Source organism: Plutella xylostella, chromosome 21 (assembly GCF_932276165.1).
Source record: "Plutella xylostella chromosome 21, ilPluXylo3.1, whole genome shotgun sequence".
NCBI classification, from domain to species: Eukaryota; Metazoa; Arthropoda; class Insecta; order Lepidoptera; family Plutellidae; genus Plutella; species Plutella xylostella.
Genome location: NC_064001.1, coordinates 6,668,681 through 6,684,279, shown reverse-complemented (window position 1 = coordinate 6,684,279; position 15,599 = coordinate 6,668,681). Strand labels below are relative to the sequence as shown.

General features: G+C 35.6%; 1 protein-coding gene across 4 annotated transcripts in view; it reads right to left on the bottom strand.

Moving 5' to 3' along the window:
* The window catches only part of LOC105393727 (furin-like protease 2), a 173,804-nt gene extending 159,051 nt beyond the window's left edge, over positions 1–14,753 (bottom strand). For all 4 annotated transcript variants that reach the window (XM_048628528.1, XM_038115820.2, XM_048628529.1 and 1 more), the window contains exon 1: positions 14,513–14,753. The gene's annotated coding sequence lies outside the window, so the exon portion shown is untranslated. The remainder of the gene's footprint in view (positions 1–14,512) is intronic.
* Between the last annotated feature and the right edge of the window lie 846 nt (positions 14,754–15,599).

The following is a 15,599-nucleotide window of genomic DNA, read 5'->3' as shown; positions in this document are numbered from 1 at the left end:
ATATTATAATTATCCCGTGAAAACAAGGAAAAATATAATTAAAGAAATTTAAAATATAAACATAAATAACCATAGTTATTTCTATGGAAATTATCGTGCATTTGTTTTCCTAGCCAAACTACAAAATAAATAAATTACTTATGTAAATTTAAACAAGTGGCCGTGAATTTTAAACAATTGGTAAAAAATATATTTACACAAGTGATATTAAATATCGTTCATTTTGTGTTTGTAGGTCAATGTCAATAGGCACTTCATAATTCACTTATTATGAAAATAAAACAAATAAGAAACAGTAAGTCGATACTTAAATGTGTTTTACATGGAGCTGAGAGTAATATAAATGTTTATGTAACCAGCAGTTGTTATGCCGATTTTAATACATTTTTTGTATATTTGAAATTTCCGGTACATGTAAGTTTGTACTTTCTTGTCACTGTAGCAATGCAGTAACTATGCAATTAAGTGCAATAATACCATGAAAAAACACATGGCTCGTATAAAAATACAATTACCTGTAACGTGTAGAATAAATCAATTGATTGCAGTGAATTGGACACCAAATTACCTATAATATATACCACAGTAAGAGTTAAGCTTACCATATTTTCGATCTTTAATTTACATCAGTAAAGTTAAACAGCTCATTTCACAAAACTGCCACTCTGTAATATTCTGTAAGGCGGCAGTTTCGACTCATTAAATCGATTCGGTGACCCAATCCCATCGAAGCAGGCCGCACGAATCTACAATGTTCTCGGTAAACCGACTGCAGTAGCCAATTACATTCGAGTTTAGAACTGAAGCAATAATACAGAACGATTATCGCCCTTATAGCATTATTCCTAAGGCGAAGGATGCGATAGTGTCGCTGGGTCTAAGAGAATATCGGATTCGACGAATGGCGGGATTGTGGCAAGCGAGCCCTCGGGGCCAGCGAGTTGCTTGGTATCGAATCTTCGAGAAACTTGCAATCGAAATGAATTGTAAATGAAATTGGCGAATCTTTTAATATTAAATTTAAATAAAATAGAAACAATCCATGAAATTAAACTTAAAGTTTGTGTTTTTTCGTTAACATCAGTCATCAACCAACGGGAACACCCAAATATTCCGAAAAACATTTTTCCGAATTTGATAACACCGAATATGTAATTTACGAAATATTGCAATACCGATTTTTTAAAATACCGAATTATAAAAATCACGAAAATTATAATTTCGAATATTATAATTACGAATATTTATTATTACGATTGTTAAATATACGAGCGTTAAAAAATACGATTACTTTAATATACGAAAAATAAAATACCGATTAATTATAATCACGAAAAATTCAAATCCCGATCGGAAATATGATAATTCGTGATTTTGATAAAAAATCATAAACGTCTTTAAAACTTTAGAACCTAAACCAAAAAATTGGTGCGACGACGAGCAAAGCGAGGAGGAGCGTGTTAGGTGCACAAAGATGTCTAAAAACAAAGCGGAACGCAGCGGAACGTTTAACATACGGCTTAAAAGACATATTGTTAAATAGAAAACTATTTGTTGTTAAGTTTCACAACAAATCAAAGCATACGCACTTTAAAAACCCTGGAACCTAAACCTAAAGATAGGTGCGACGACGAGCAAAGCGAGGAGGAGCGTGTTAGGTGCACATAGATATCGAAAAACAAAGCGGAGCGCAGCGAAGCGGAGCGGAGCGTTTCAAATATAGAGTAAACAAAGTTTGTCAAGTTTTGTTAAATAGTAAACTATTTGTAGTACTTGTTGTTAAGTTACAGAAAAAAGCAATACAATTGCTCGGATTTTTACGGTGTTTAATCTTAAAAAGCTTAGGACCTAAACCTAAAGATAGGTGCGACGACGAGCAAAGCGAGGAGGAGCGTGTTAGGTGCACATAGATATCGAAAAACAAAGCGGAGCGCAGCGAAGCGGAGCGGAGCGTTTCATATAATATAGCTTATTTATTTTTGTTTGTATACAGATTATGATGTTAATAAACACTGACTATTCACTAAGAAACATTGCGGAATTTGTATTTTCGGAATACTAAAACTTCGGAATTCGTAATTTTAACAATTCGATATAATAAATAATCGTACTTTTGAAACATCAAAATAATAATATTCGGAAAATTGACTTTCGTCATTTTAATAAATCTGTTGTTTGAAATTTCGTTTATTATACTATTCGTGATTTTCGCTATTCGGAAACTTAAAATTCGGGATTGTGAATTATTCGGAACTATGAAATTCGTAATTACGAAAATCGTTATTTTCATATTCGTAAAAAAGTAATTCGGAATTCTGTAGTGTACCCTCAACCAACATACTACTTATTACTACAAGCAATACATTTCACCGATGATGACTGTAGAGGTATACATGCCTAGTACATACAAAGAATGTAAATAAAATAGTGATGCGACTACATAATTAGTTGATGGATGACTGCAGCAGCGAAAGTATCAAGTGAAATGGAATAGGCGTTAGCTTATTTTCTCCTATCAATGAAGAGACTATAAGGTGATTTGATTCATTTTGAATGTATATACGTGTGTGTCTAAATTAGACCTCTAATGAAAAAAAAGACCCTGTGAGATTCGCTCCCTTAGTATAATAAACATTTCCGGGGAAAAAAGTAGCCTCTGATATTTTGATCTAAACCTCTATTATTGTGAAGTTTCATGTGTATCCCTTCAAAACTATTTAAAGTACAGTACCTATTAAGACTATAACAAAATACCAAGTTAAGGAATCGCATGATTTGCAGTCTTTTTGATCTTTCACATACATAAGGACAAGATCCGTCTGTCTATCCGTCATCTCAAAAGTATCGCGAGTGAGTGGAAGTGGAAACAATTCGTGCCACCGCCCGCGCTCGCTCTCCGCTTGACAGTTTCGGCACGTCTTGGACATGAAGATTTGTTGCTAAATCCTTGTCTAGAATTTAAATTTATTTCATAAGGAGGCAAATCTTCTTGTAAGTATTTTCGTATTCAATTATTCGATTTAGTTTTTGACGGTTTCTGCTATCCATACACTTCTGTACTTTGTCAAACTGACGAACCATCAATGTTTCAATGAATTGATAGGCGGTTTCAGTTTGACAAGGTACATAAGTGTGTGTATAGCTACTTATGCAGCTGACTGTACATACACGTGATTACAGTTTACTGTATTTTCAAGCTCAGAACAGTATATGTAATGTTGCCACTCCATGATACCATGGACTGAAAGACTCATGAATGATTAACTTACATATTTAGTTGTAAGCATAGCTTCAGTATAGTTCAGATTTTCCTGTTCGTTGTAAATTTATAAATAATTGCATTACGTTCGCGTTTGCTAAGTACCAACACAAACTGGATAGAAGCAGGAAAACACAATTAAAACTTGTTATGTTGTAGGTAATTACTCAACGCAAAATAAAAATATAATATGTTCCTCGTAGGTCATAGTCAAAATCAGACATTAAGTTCATCGCCGTAAGTGATATCAAGAATGGCTCAAGTAGTCAATCATTCATATAAAAACTACCTTTATTTTCATAGTAACAAAGTAGGAAATGCCACATGCACCCTGAAGCTAGAACCATTAGACTGAAGTCATTAAACCACCCGGCGCTGTCAAAAACAAAGGTCACAGACGAAAAATCGCAGAATATCTTGAAAAGACAATGAACGACACTTGGGGCGTTTCGAGACCAAATGTCAGCCATATCCACATTCACAAGCCCCTGAAAGTAAAGCAGGAACCGGATACTATTTGCAATGTCAAGACAAAAGAAGTCTTATAATAACAATGGTAACGTTTAAGTTAAAAATATATACTTAAGTATGTATGTTGTCATAAGCCAAGGCCAATGGTGTTACGAACACAATTTAAAATTAAACCTTTTGGTCCACCACAAAGGTCCACCAACTGTAATAATGTCTAATAACTCACCTTTCAATTAAGTAACTCCATACTAAATTCATCAATTCGTGTTACGAATTGATACATCGGCCTTTACTGTCATCAACCAAAGTAGTATATTGATGTATTTATAATATTAACACAAATACTATAAATAACTCACAGCAAAAGAAAAATAGTAAGAAAAATTAAAAGTATTTCCCACCAAAAATATTTAAAAAAATACTCGTATCGCCGGACACAAATTAGGATTCAAGAGGGCGCTGAATAAATCGCTGTAATGGAAAAATTATTCGGCTCAGTATTGTGAAGTCGAAACCCAGGACTTAATCACTGTTTGTCATGCTAAGTAGTTCCGTTAATGCATTTGTAATATGTAATGTTTGGAGCGCGCGATTCTGCAGGTATTCTAACCCAAATCGAAGGTGCCTGGCGCAGTGTTGGTCGACTACTCAGTCGACCGACTATCAAACTTGTTCTAGTAATTATGTATGTTATGAGACTACTATTATTTTTAAAAAACACCAAATTACCTAAAATTTGAATTAAAGAAAGAAGTTCCTCGCTATAACAACTGCTTTGACTGGGACTTCAATGCAGGACAAATTGTTCCAAATTTCAGAAATGCTAACATAATCAAAATGCAACGTAATATAAAAATGATTTATTACAATTATGTGTACTGATATAAATTTTCCTCCATAGAAGAGTGGCATAGTAATTACAACTAATGAAATATAATAACATTTGCCAGGGTTACTACTGAGTAACAGTCAAACTAAACAAAAAATATGAGGTCCAATCCTGTATAAACAATTTCTATTCCGCAGATGTGTATCTTAGAATTCTTAGACTTTGGAAACGTATAAATAAACTATCTGCGTTTATTGCCCCAAAACGAGTCCTAGTATTCGTCCGTACGTTCCATAAAAACATACTACGAGTAAGACCATACAAAGAAGCAGGGAGCTAAGCGTGGAAATTCCCAGCTGAAGATTTTCGTGCAACATCTTGCAGTGGGGAGTTAAGGCTGTCACTAAAGCTGGAAGAAAATCAGAATCTGTCAAATCTAGTGAGGGGGGGTTGAGGTATGCGGGGCGTTCTACGGACAATGACATGAAATTTTAACATAGTACTCGAAAACATAAAAGTGAAGACATGCCACTTTGTTCAAAATATACTAAGTAAGTAATATTGTTTTGTGATACGAAAATATTTATTTTTATTTGAAAGTATTTTTAATATTTAATAATTAATTATATATAAAGTCGTACCCGTGCCGATATTTATATACAGGTTGTTGCAAAAAGGGTTTAATACTATGCCGAAACCTACGTGTGCAGCATGTTATTGATGTTATTTCTAAGCCAGGAAATGAAATCAGAATGTAAAAAAATCGCGAAAATATTATCAGAGTTTAATAGTTCAGGGTGTTGTATTAAACTCTGCCCCCGTGTAATAAAAAAAGTATAGTTAGCCGAAAGGGCGTTACTCAGGCGTCACTCTGAAAAACTTTTATCCTACGTAATTTTTTATATTCATGAAAAAAACGCTTCTTCATATAATTTTTTTTTGGTCACGTGACCTTTTAGTTAGACGACCTGTTTTTTTTTGGTGTTTCAAAAGCAGAACAGTAGTTTGCAGAACTCTGCATATACAGGGTGTCACAAAAGGTTACGTAGCTGGCAAAGGGATATGGGGAGGTCACCAGAAAAATAATAACATGTAAGTACCCCCGCAAGGGAGTACATTAGTACAAGGCGAGAGTGTGTAACATACTCAACAATGTTAATTTTTTTTTGCAATGTTATGTTGTTAAATTAAGATCTAATATTTTATTAACATGAAGTTACTTTCAACTTTTTTTTGCATCTATGCGTCGAATCACAGCATGACGGCTGCTGCAGCTTCCTGCTGTCCTGTCCTCCAACCAATCTTCTTCGACTTGACAAGACAGGTGCTCCCGGAAGGATCATAGATCGCACGGAACCCGTACCGTATAGAGGCAACGGACTCCTTTGCAACAGCCCCCCAGATTCGGAAGTAGCCCATGCACTGCATGGCGAGCACAGCTGCAGCAATTTTTTCGTACTGAATCATTGGGATGTCATCCCCGAAGGAGGCTCTCAGCCTACCTCACGACCTGTGTGACATTAGAAAAATGCACTGTGCTAACGCCGTTTGCGAGCTTGATTTGCAGGACCGCGTTGTATGCCAAGTTCCACAGCAGAGGGGTCCAAGACCTACCGCTGTGGAACTCCGCAACTGAACTTCTTCAGTGAAAACAAACCCTCTCTTTTCGCATCCTTAATGTACTTGTTAGACACGTATGACCTCTGTCAATTTTCTGCAGATAAGAAGACAAGTGATGGTATACAGGAGCCGCCCTAAAGGTTCGCCCTCTAGGGGATAGAGTTGAACGCGGTTACTATTTTTAAGCAAACAGCCAGCGCAACAACTCGCCCGTGGTTCTTATCCTGCTCCGACAGTGAACGAACGCAAAGTATTGTACCCACTATTCGAATCCGCATTTCGGATGCCAAACTGACTGTCCGAAAGGTCGAAACCGTACCACCACAGAGGTATGACTCGTTCGAAGAGCTTATCAGGCTCTTACAGCAATCAGATGTGTCGGTACACTGAAAGATAATCTACAGGCCTGCTTTATTTATTTAGGAGCACTAATGGCCTCCTTTCAGTCATTGAGTCACTGGCACTCAGGCTGCGGTTGAACAGGAAGATAGACTGTCTAAACAAATCATTTTTAGGCTAGTTAAAAAAAACTTTAGGTGGGTAGTATGCCAACTAGAACTACAAATAAAACAGTATTTTTGTCTCCTCTAAAATTTGGTCACGAGGAGTTACGATGATTACGATCTAAGGTGACGCTGACGATATTTTATACAAGGTATTGAAAAAAGGGTATAAAGCTTAGCCAAAAGTGGATTTAGGTGCCATTCTGATCCACTTTTCTTCTACAATTTTGAAAATTCACGTAACAAAACCATTTACATAGAAACTTATTCGATCACGTGACTTTTTACTATAGAGACCGAATTTATTTTTCGAGAATTTCCAAAACTTGGAGAACAAAAGTTGTTCAGAATAACCCCTGAGTCAAACCCTTTCGGCACAGTATACCCTTTTTGCAACATCCTGTATAAGTAATATCAGGTTTATAAAAGACCTGGGTCTGTAGAGTGAGACTCGGCATGGGGAGTCATAATTTATAGATCTTTTAGGTTGCAGTGGCGAATGGGCACTGGTAGCCCTGCCCTTTTCTATAACTATAACTATAGGTAATTTTATGGCAATTTAAAAATGGTATAACATTTATCTATTTGAAAAAATCATTAAAAATATACATTACCTATCACCCTAATTTAAAAAAAAAATTCAGCTCTTACTTTAAACTTATAACACCCCTCTATTTCCTTCAGGGGTTAAAAAAACTGTGTATTTAATATTTTCTTATGAGTTTTTTTTTAAAAACTAGGCTCTTACATAGTTGTACATAATATTATGCGGTATTTTATTCCACTTGTAACGCATAAAATTCATAGCTACAGTAAACATTTCATTTTTTTCATGGCGAGATACAGTCGCACTTAACCGCTTTTTTGCAAAGCTTGCTAAATAGATTTAAAAAATTATGTAAATTTTAGATCTTCAATTTTTAAAAATACTTACTTATTTTTAACAACCTGTAGTGTACAGACTACCACATCTTAAAATATATATATTTTTAATTAACTACGGTTTTTGGTTTCAAATAAAACAAATTATGAACTTACTTTTCAACACCCTGTATATTGTGTAGCTTACCTACCATACACAACCGTTAAAATAAAATAAATTACCCCTCAGAATATAAACAGGCTCGCGCTTTGGCATACTGCATTGACCGTATAGTTCTTATTCGGAGAATCTAATAAGTGTCATTATGTGCAATGTTTACCTTTATCTATGCATCTGTAACTCTATAGTAAAAAATGTAAACAAATCGAAAAGGCGAAATGTTTTCTAAGAATTTTCGGCTTTTCTGCATCTAAAATGATTAGAAAATTAACTTTCCATAGCAAATGCATATGTATTATAATACTTGTAGTCATAATTTGTTGATTTAATCAGTTTTTGTGAAATATTTGATAAAAAATAAAATGGCGTGGGTATCGCTCCTAACAGGCCGCCACCAGGGCGACGACTGAAGAAATCTGAAATCTGTCACGGTGTCATCATTTTTAAACCGGAATTTATTAGTTTTTTGCAAAAAAAGTTGACTTCTGGTCCATTAAATCCAACTCTTTAAGGTAACTTTGTTAAGAATTTAATTACCTACACATACATATAAGATTCCATGAAAATGGGCCCTCTGATTTCGAGGGTTTTTTCATAATAAGTCAAAAAATGGCAAAAGACATGGTGTGTTTGCAATTTTTTTTAACATACTTATTATAATCCTGCACCAATTTATAAGCAACTAACATGTTCAGTATACCCTCTGCTACAAAATATATTTTTATCAATGTGATAGAAGCCACCGTTTTTCCAATCTAATCAAGTATATCAAGCCGACTTTAGCATTTTAGCTTTAGGGATCCCCTTAAGTAGTTCTGCAAATTATAATTGTGCTAACAAACCTTCCAGAAGTCTGGGCACCGTGCTAGCACCGCGTTAACTCGATTAGACTACTGCGAGCTCCTTCGCCGGGGTATAATCCAGATGAAACTTACTTAGAGAAAAGTACTACAGAGACAAATACGAATGGAAGCAGATGAGTCGCGTCAACTGTTCACATTGCAAATGAAATGAGTACTTTCTTAATATTTTATTAGTTTTTTCGTATAGCTCTGTCCACTCTACACAAAGTGTAAAAGTTCGATGTCCGACAACAGTTTTTATTTCAAAGTTAGGTTTTTACAAGTGAAGGATATCTACTAGGTAGCTAGTCAACAATCAACAATTCTTCTGGATTTAGTCATCTATGCCCCAGTTCGACACTTCCAAGGTCTAGGTCAATCTACCATATAGCCTTGGCTTTCATAAACTCCTAACTCTACATTACAAAGTTACATCATAATAAAAGCGTTATTAATAATATTAAATACATCTGTAATTGTTTGTCAACAAATGCCTTAGACAGATACTAAAGGTATTCTGGCCGCGAACTATCTCGAATACGGAGTTATGGAGACTGACCAACCAGAGGAGAATTGACTCGGAAATCCGGCTTTAAGAAGTTTAGCTGGATTGGTCATACGCTGCGGAGATCCGAAGACCATCCACCCAAAATCGCCCTGACAAAGTGGGCTGCATCTGGCAAGCGAAAGAGGGGACGGCCAAAAACCACGTGGCGTCCCACTGTCGTGCAGGAGGCAGCCGCCCTCGGCATGAGCTGGCCCGAAGTCGAAGGCGTGGCACAGGACCGGTCAGAGTGGAAATCTACACTTTGAGCCCTATGTCCCTGATTAGGGATCCCAGGACCTGATGATGATGATGACATCTATAATTATTATGTAGATGTATACACTTGTTGTGCCTAACTATATTATAAATGTAATACAAAATAGAAGAGCAGCTAGCTGCTGGTGCTGTAATTACTCAAACTAAAGGTCTCTAACATTAACAACTCTGTAGGTACATACCAACTTTTACTAGCTAACATTCAAGAAAGGTCTGTACTAACAACTATAATTTATTATCATAAAGTGCAGTAAGTAGGGACTTTAAAGTTCTTTTAGGAAACAATTACAGGCAGTTTAGTGTGCCAACAAGTTTGCAGCTAACTCAGTTAATTAATTCTTTAATTGCGTGCAACGAAACTTGGTTCCAACGTAATGAATACGTTACGGCAGCTACGTAATAATAATATGTACCTACAGAGGTATGCATATCTGGGTATAATTAAGTTTCATGGTGCCAGATTTATATGATTATGTAGATTGAATAATCAAATACATTTATTAGATAATTTCAATTTATTTATTTAATATACCAACGCTAAATTATATATTCCATCAAATGCTTAATAGGTCCGTCAGTTTATGTACAGTAATTAAATTTTATTCCCTCTTAGTTAATAAAAACAAAAGGAAATAATTTACACAAACGAGGTCACATGTATAATGTAACTCGAGGATGTGTACTGCACAGGTGTATTATATACTCCTATATTTATGTATGTAGAATCGTGAAGAAATATTTAAGCCAACTAACTATGCCCTGGCCAATTATGGCAAACGTGTTGCAGACGAACAACAGGGATATCCGACCGTAAACATATCGCAATAAAGTGGCTTATCCCTTGCAGTTGCAAATACGGCTAGCCGTGTGACGTGGAGGCAAGGCCAGCCGTTCACTCAGCAACTTCGAATTAGGCATAATTTCATATCCGCCTTTTAAATCTTATCACATCAGTCTTGGGCCGAGCGCGGCTCTTTCTGTAAATTATACAGTTCATGTCCTTCACGAATAAACCTGTTTCATTCGCGGCAATTATACCTCGGCTTTGTAATTAGGTAAGTATATAAAACTTTACCAATTACGGGTAATAGACAATATTATTGACTGGACTGACGGGACGGGATGGGAAAATAATTTCCATGATAGTATTTGAAAGCATCATCCACAGTGGCACACGCAACGACTCTGAACATTATAGGCAATGCCCTCGGCACACTTCTATCGCAAATAAATAATAATAGGTATGAGCTCCCGTTTAATATTATGCTTTTAAGTATTTTATCATAATAATATGATTGCTAATAACCTGAGTTGGCAAGCCAGTAGGTCACTGTAACTTATGCTTAGCGAGCAGTACCTAGCTTTATTTACTCCAAGTAAAGATAATATTGCAACACGTGTACTGGAATGAGTACATTTGAATGTATTTTATGTTATCTATTCTGGTAATAGACCAGATCTATTACATCTATAGCCACAGGGAAACAGGCCGACTGGGCTGTGTGTGGTTCCCAATAGAGATATAATTTCTAATAATGTTATCGTAAGTGATTAGAATTCAATTGAGGAAAATTTAACGGAAATTCCACACTGTTGCGGGAAATGAAAAGGTCCTGATGAAACGAACAAGGAAGAAACAATCTTTTTATTGTTATTATTAAACCACACAATAAATGCCTTTCAAACTTTTCCTCTTATTTTTGCTAAGCGAAAAAGTTGGACATCATGATTCTAACAACAAAAAAAAAGACTCCTAGATAACTCGTTTTAGTTCATTTGGCACGAGTTATGCGACCCCCACATCACACATCGACACCATGTCGCCAATAAATCTATTTTATCACCCAACTTGAGACTGATAGGCAAACTTTTCAGAAAGTCCAGTCACAGAAAAATACCGTTTATGACTATTTCAAACTATTACAGCAAAGTCCGCAGTCAGCCAGTCAGTATGATAGTAAGTGAAGTGGTGTCTGTTAATAAGGGATAACAAGAGTTATTTTTTTCACTTAAATCACAATTTTGTGAAACAATACATAAATTGCGATAAAGCCATCTTCAAGAGCCATCTACATAAGTAGATTATGTACATTTACGAAATAGTTTATGGATGATCATTTGGACACTGTCCTAACCTAATATGGCCCAACAATATCGCTTCTGAACTTTGCTCATACTTACCTTTCTTTCATAAATAAATCTCTTCATAGTTACAGTGTTGTCACTAAATTAACTTTGTACTCTACTGTTCGAATTTGATTTTGCACCGGAAATAGGGCGCGTTATAGTCATGTATAACTACATAAGGTGCGGCGAGTTTATGATAACATAAAACATAACCATGACCAAGTCACGTCCGACTATTGTAGGCACAGAAATATAGTGTCTATGTTTACCTACTTCATATCAATTCAATGTATGTAATATAGTCAAACAGGGAAAAACCTTTTTGTCGGCTTGTGGCAAAGCTAGATTTAATACCTTAGAAGCAAGACAATGTATATGATGAATCATTACATGAAATCACGATAAATCCTGACTGTAATATAAGTGCAGTGGCCTGAAAAGTTGTAGTAGTCCAGTCAATAAATGAGTCAAAGTGAGGTGTAGAGTGCGTGAGCAGGTAACTAAGCGATTCCTTCAGAAACTTGTTCAGGGGGCTTAGGTTGTTAACATACCAAAAGTCCTGACTCCTAGGTGATGAGCGGGGGGGAGGAGGGGGGGACAAAGGTACGAATTTCTGGTTTTTAGCTTATATCTAGAAAACGGTGCATCGGAGAGAAATATTTTCAACTAATGAAATTAAGTTCTTAAAATTATCTAAAACTTTTATAGTATATGTTTTTTTCTGATTCCTAACCGTTTTCGAGCTATTACCCTCGGAAAAAGTTGAAATTTACAAGAGAAATGTATTCATGTCAAAACATTCATAAACATTGCATCATATTGTCTAAACCTATTCATAAACGAAAAAAATGAAGAGGAAAGAAGTTGTAGATTTTTAAATTCCCTTTTAGAATATATATATGCTGGCTAACGTTCAACCCACCTAAAGTTACAGCTATTTTACTCACACTTAAGCTTACTAATTCGGTGAGTTATGTCAGTGACTTTACCAAAATGCAAGTTTAAAATAGCTCTAACTTTAGGCGGGTTGGACATTGACCAGCATATGTAATATATTCTAAAAGGGATTAAAAAAATCTACAACTTCTTTCCTCTTCATTTTTTTCGTTTATGAATAGGTTAAGACAATATGATGAAATGTTTATAATATTTTTGACATGAATACATTTTTCTTGTAAATTTCAACTTTTTCCGAGGGTAATAGCTCGAAAACGGTTAGGAATTAGAAAAAAACATATACAATAAAAGTTTTAGATAATTTTAAGAGCTCCATTTTATTAGTTAATAATATTTGTCTCCGATGCACCGTTTCTGAGATATAAGCAAAAAACCAAAAATTCGTACCTTTATCCCCCCCTCCTCCCCCCCGCTCATCACCTAGGAGTCAGGACTTTTGGTATGTTAACAACCTAAGCCCCCTGAACAAGATTCTGAAGGAATCGCTTAGTTACCTGCTCACGCACTCTACACCTCATTTCTTGACTGGACTATAGGCTGTTTGACGTGACGTGATGCGATTGCGACCCACTTAACACATCGCGTCAAAGGCATATCTATGTACCCTATCACAAAACAAATATTTTTAAAAACCATTTCTGGCAAAATATGGACAGAGAATAAGACAAACTCTCAAAATTTTAGCAAGTGTAAACCACTTTACCAACCAAATAGGCTATTTAAAAACAAACACTTTATGCAGGATAGGATATTGAGGATTTAAGTTCCCAAATAATTTTATCTTATAGATAGATAGATAGATAGAATACACTTTATTTATACACCAAAACAGAATAATAAAATTAACAAAATGTAACTTAATAAGGGTACAAAAGGTGGTCTTATCACTAAAAGCGATCTCTGCCAGACAACCTTATACATGTTAATTGTTTTTTCGTTATAGATTTACTAAAATTTTCAAACAAATATTCCTGTACCTGATTCATTTATTCATTGTTAGTGATTATTGGTATTATTTTGTAAAATATGCAAACATTACACCACAAACACAAGACCTACACTAGGGTTTGTCGCTGTGATTTGGGCTGGTCAGATTAGTGTCAGTCGCAGCATGCTCAATGTCCACCAAATGTAAGTATATGGAACATATGATACCAGTGTGGATCTGTTGTAATAATAATTGAATTTTACTATTATTATTACATGTAATGTATAAAATATGAATTGAAATGAACCATAGTATAAATAACAAGGTATCATCTTGAGTGGTCGAAAAATGGCAACTGTTTATTTATTAAATAAAAAATATGATGGACATTGTTTATTTGGTTTAATTTTGTTGACAAACAATGCTGTTATTGTCTTGAAATTGATCACAAATTTATTGTGATGTTGTGTTGATATGTTTGTAGCTGAAGTTATTCAATGCTTATAAGATTCTTATAGCAATTTGATCAATAATTTTATAGCATATATCTGCAGTATTATAGCATTCAAGTATATGCATGTGCACCTATATTTTAGTTCATATACATAATTGAATAATAAAAGTAACTGTTGAGTAGAACAATAACAGCACACACAGTAAGGTATGTAAGGGTCATCTGGCAATGAGATAGTCCCAAGCACAGCTGATAAGGAAAGTAAAAGTACACTAAAGATATTTGGTTACATCAAGTGTTGTAAACTGGTCTGGCCGCTTGCGCGGAGTGTCCGATGTCTGGCATTACTTCCTCGATATCAAGAGCAGACAACTTTCGCTGATCGCAGCGCGCTGCCCCGCCGCCACCGCCGCCGCCGCTGTATGCAGCGCACGCGCACGGCCAAACCACGTCCTCCAAATACCCAACTTCACACACTGACCATGTCTACACAACTTTGCACACTACTTTAAAATTACGCAAGCTTAGAAACGCGAATTTTAAGTAAGTGACGCTGATTACCGAACCCGTCACTTTTATGAGGCTACAATTAAAATATAACAATTCGTATACGTGGTAGCTTAGATTAGAGTGTAATTGGAAATAGGAGGTACTTACCAATTTGCTAATAGGAAGCTGCAAATCCCAAACAATATCAAAAACTGACACTCACAAAGTTAGGCACAAAACACAGGGAAATTCACCTCCTGGCATTTAACATAGTATACGGGAATTTAACGCGAAAGCACGATATAATTTTACTTTATTGGAGACGTCTTATTAAGCATATAAACAATAAGATATAACAAAAGTTTGCGATGTGATCGCACAAAATAACGATACAAAACGTAAACAGCTGCCTGCGGGGTTATTTTCTATCTCGTTGATAACTCTCTTCACCGTGATCTTACTGTCAAAAAGCAAATTTTGACACTATTCGTATTGTGTATGTTCGGTTGGGGTCGAATAATGACGTCATAGTTGGTATGGGCTTCAATACCCACCGGCCGCCATCTTGTTAAAATTTTGTATGCGAATATTTTATCGAAACCCGAGATTGGTATTTTGTATCGGATAGTTGGAATCATAAGTACTAATTTGGGTTGGCCAACCGTCTTGTCTTGGGCAACTAGTAAATAGTAGCTTTTAAACCATAGAGTCACCATAGAATGTAGAAAATAACATTTTTTTTTAATTGTCTTCTTGTTCTTATGATCTTGAACAAAATAATATTTCTTTGATGTTTGTTTTGTGAATCTTGCAAATTTTTGGTCTTCTATAATTAGTAAATAGTAAGTACCTAATTAGTTAGGAGGAAATTATTTCAGTAGGTATTTGTTTTTTTTCAGTAAGTATAGGTACCTAACTGTTTTTTTAAAATTGGTTTCAGGGGACTCTGGTTATGCTCTACGGCCATGGATGTTAACACCTATCCTCTATGCAGCTGAAGGATCCCCAGAAGAACACTACACTGATCTACATTGCCGTGTCAGTAATACTGTGGAGCGGTGCATAGGGGCCCTTAAAACACGCTGGAGATGTTTGCTGGCACACCGTGTGCTTCACTATGAGCCCACCAAAGCTGCGAAAATAGTAAATGACTGCTGTATACTACACAATATAGCAAATGCACACAATATACCAGTGACGACAACTTGCCTGCTGCTGGTAACATTCGGGTGCAGCATATTGGTAACGTTTGACA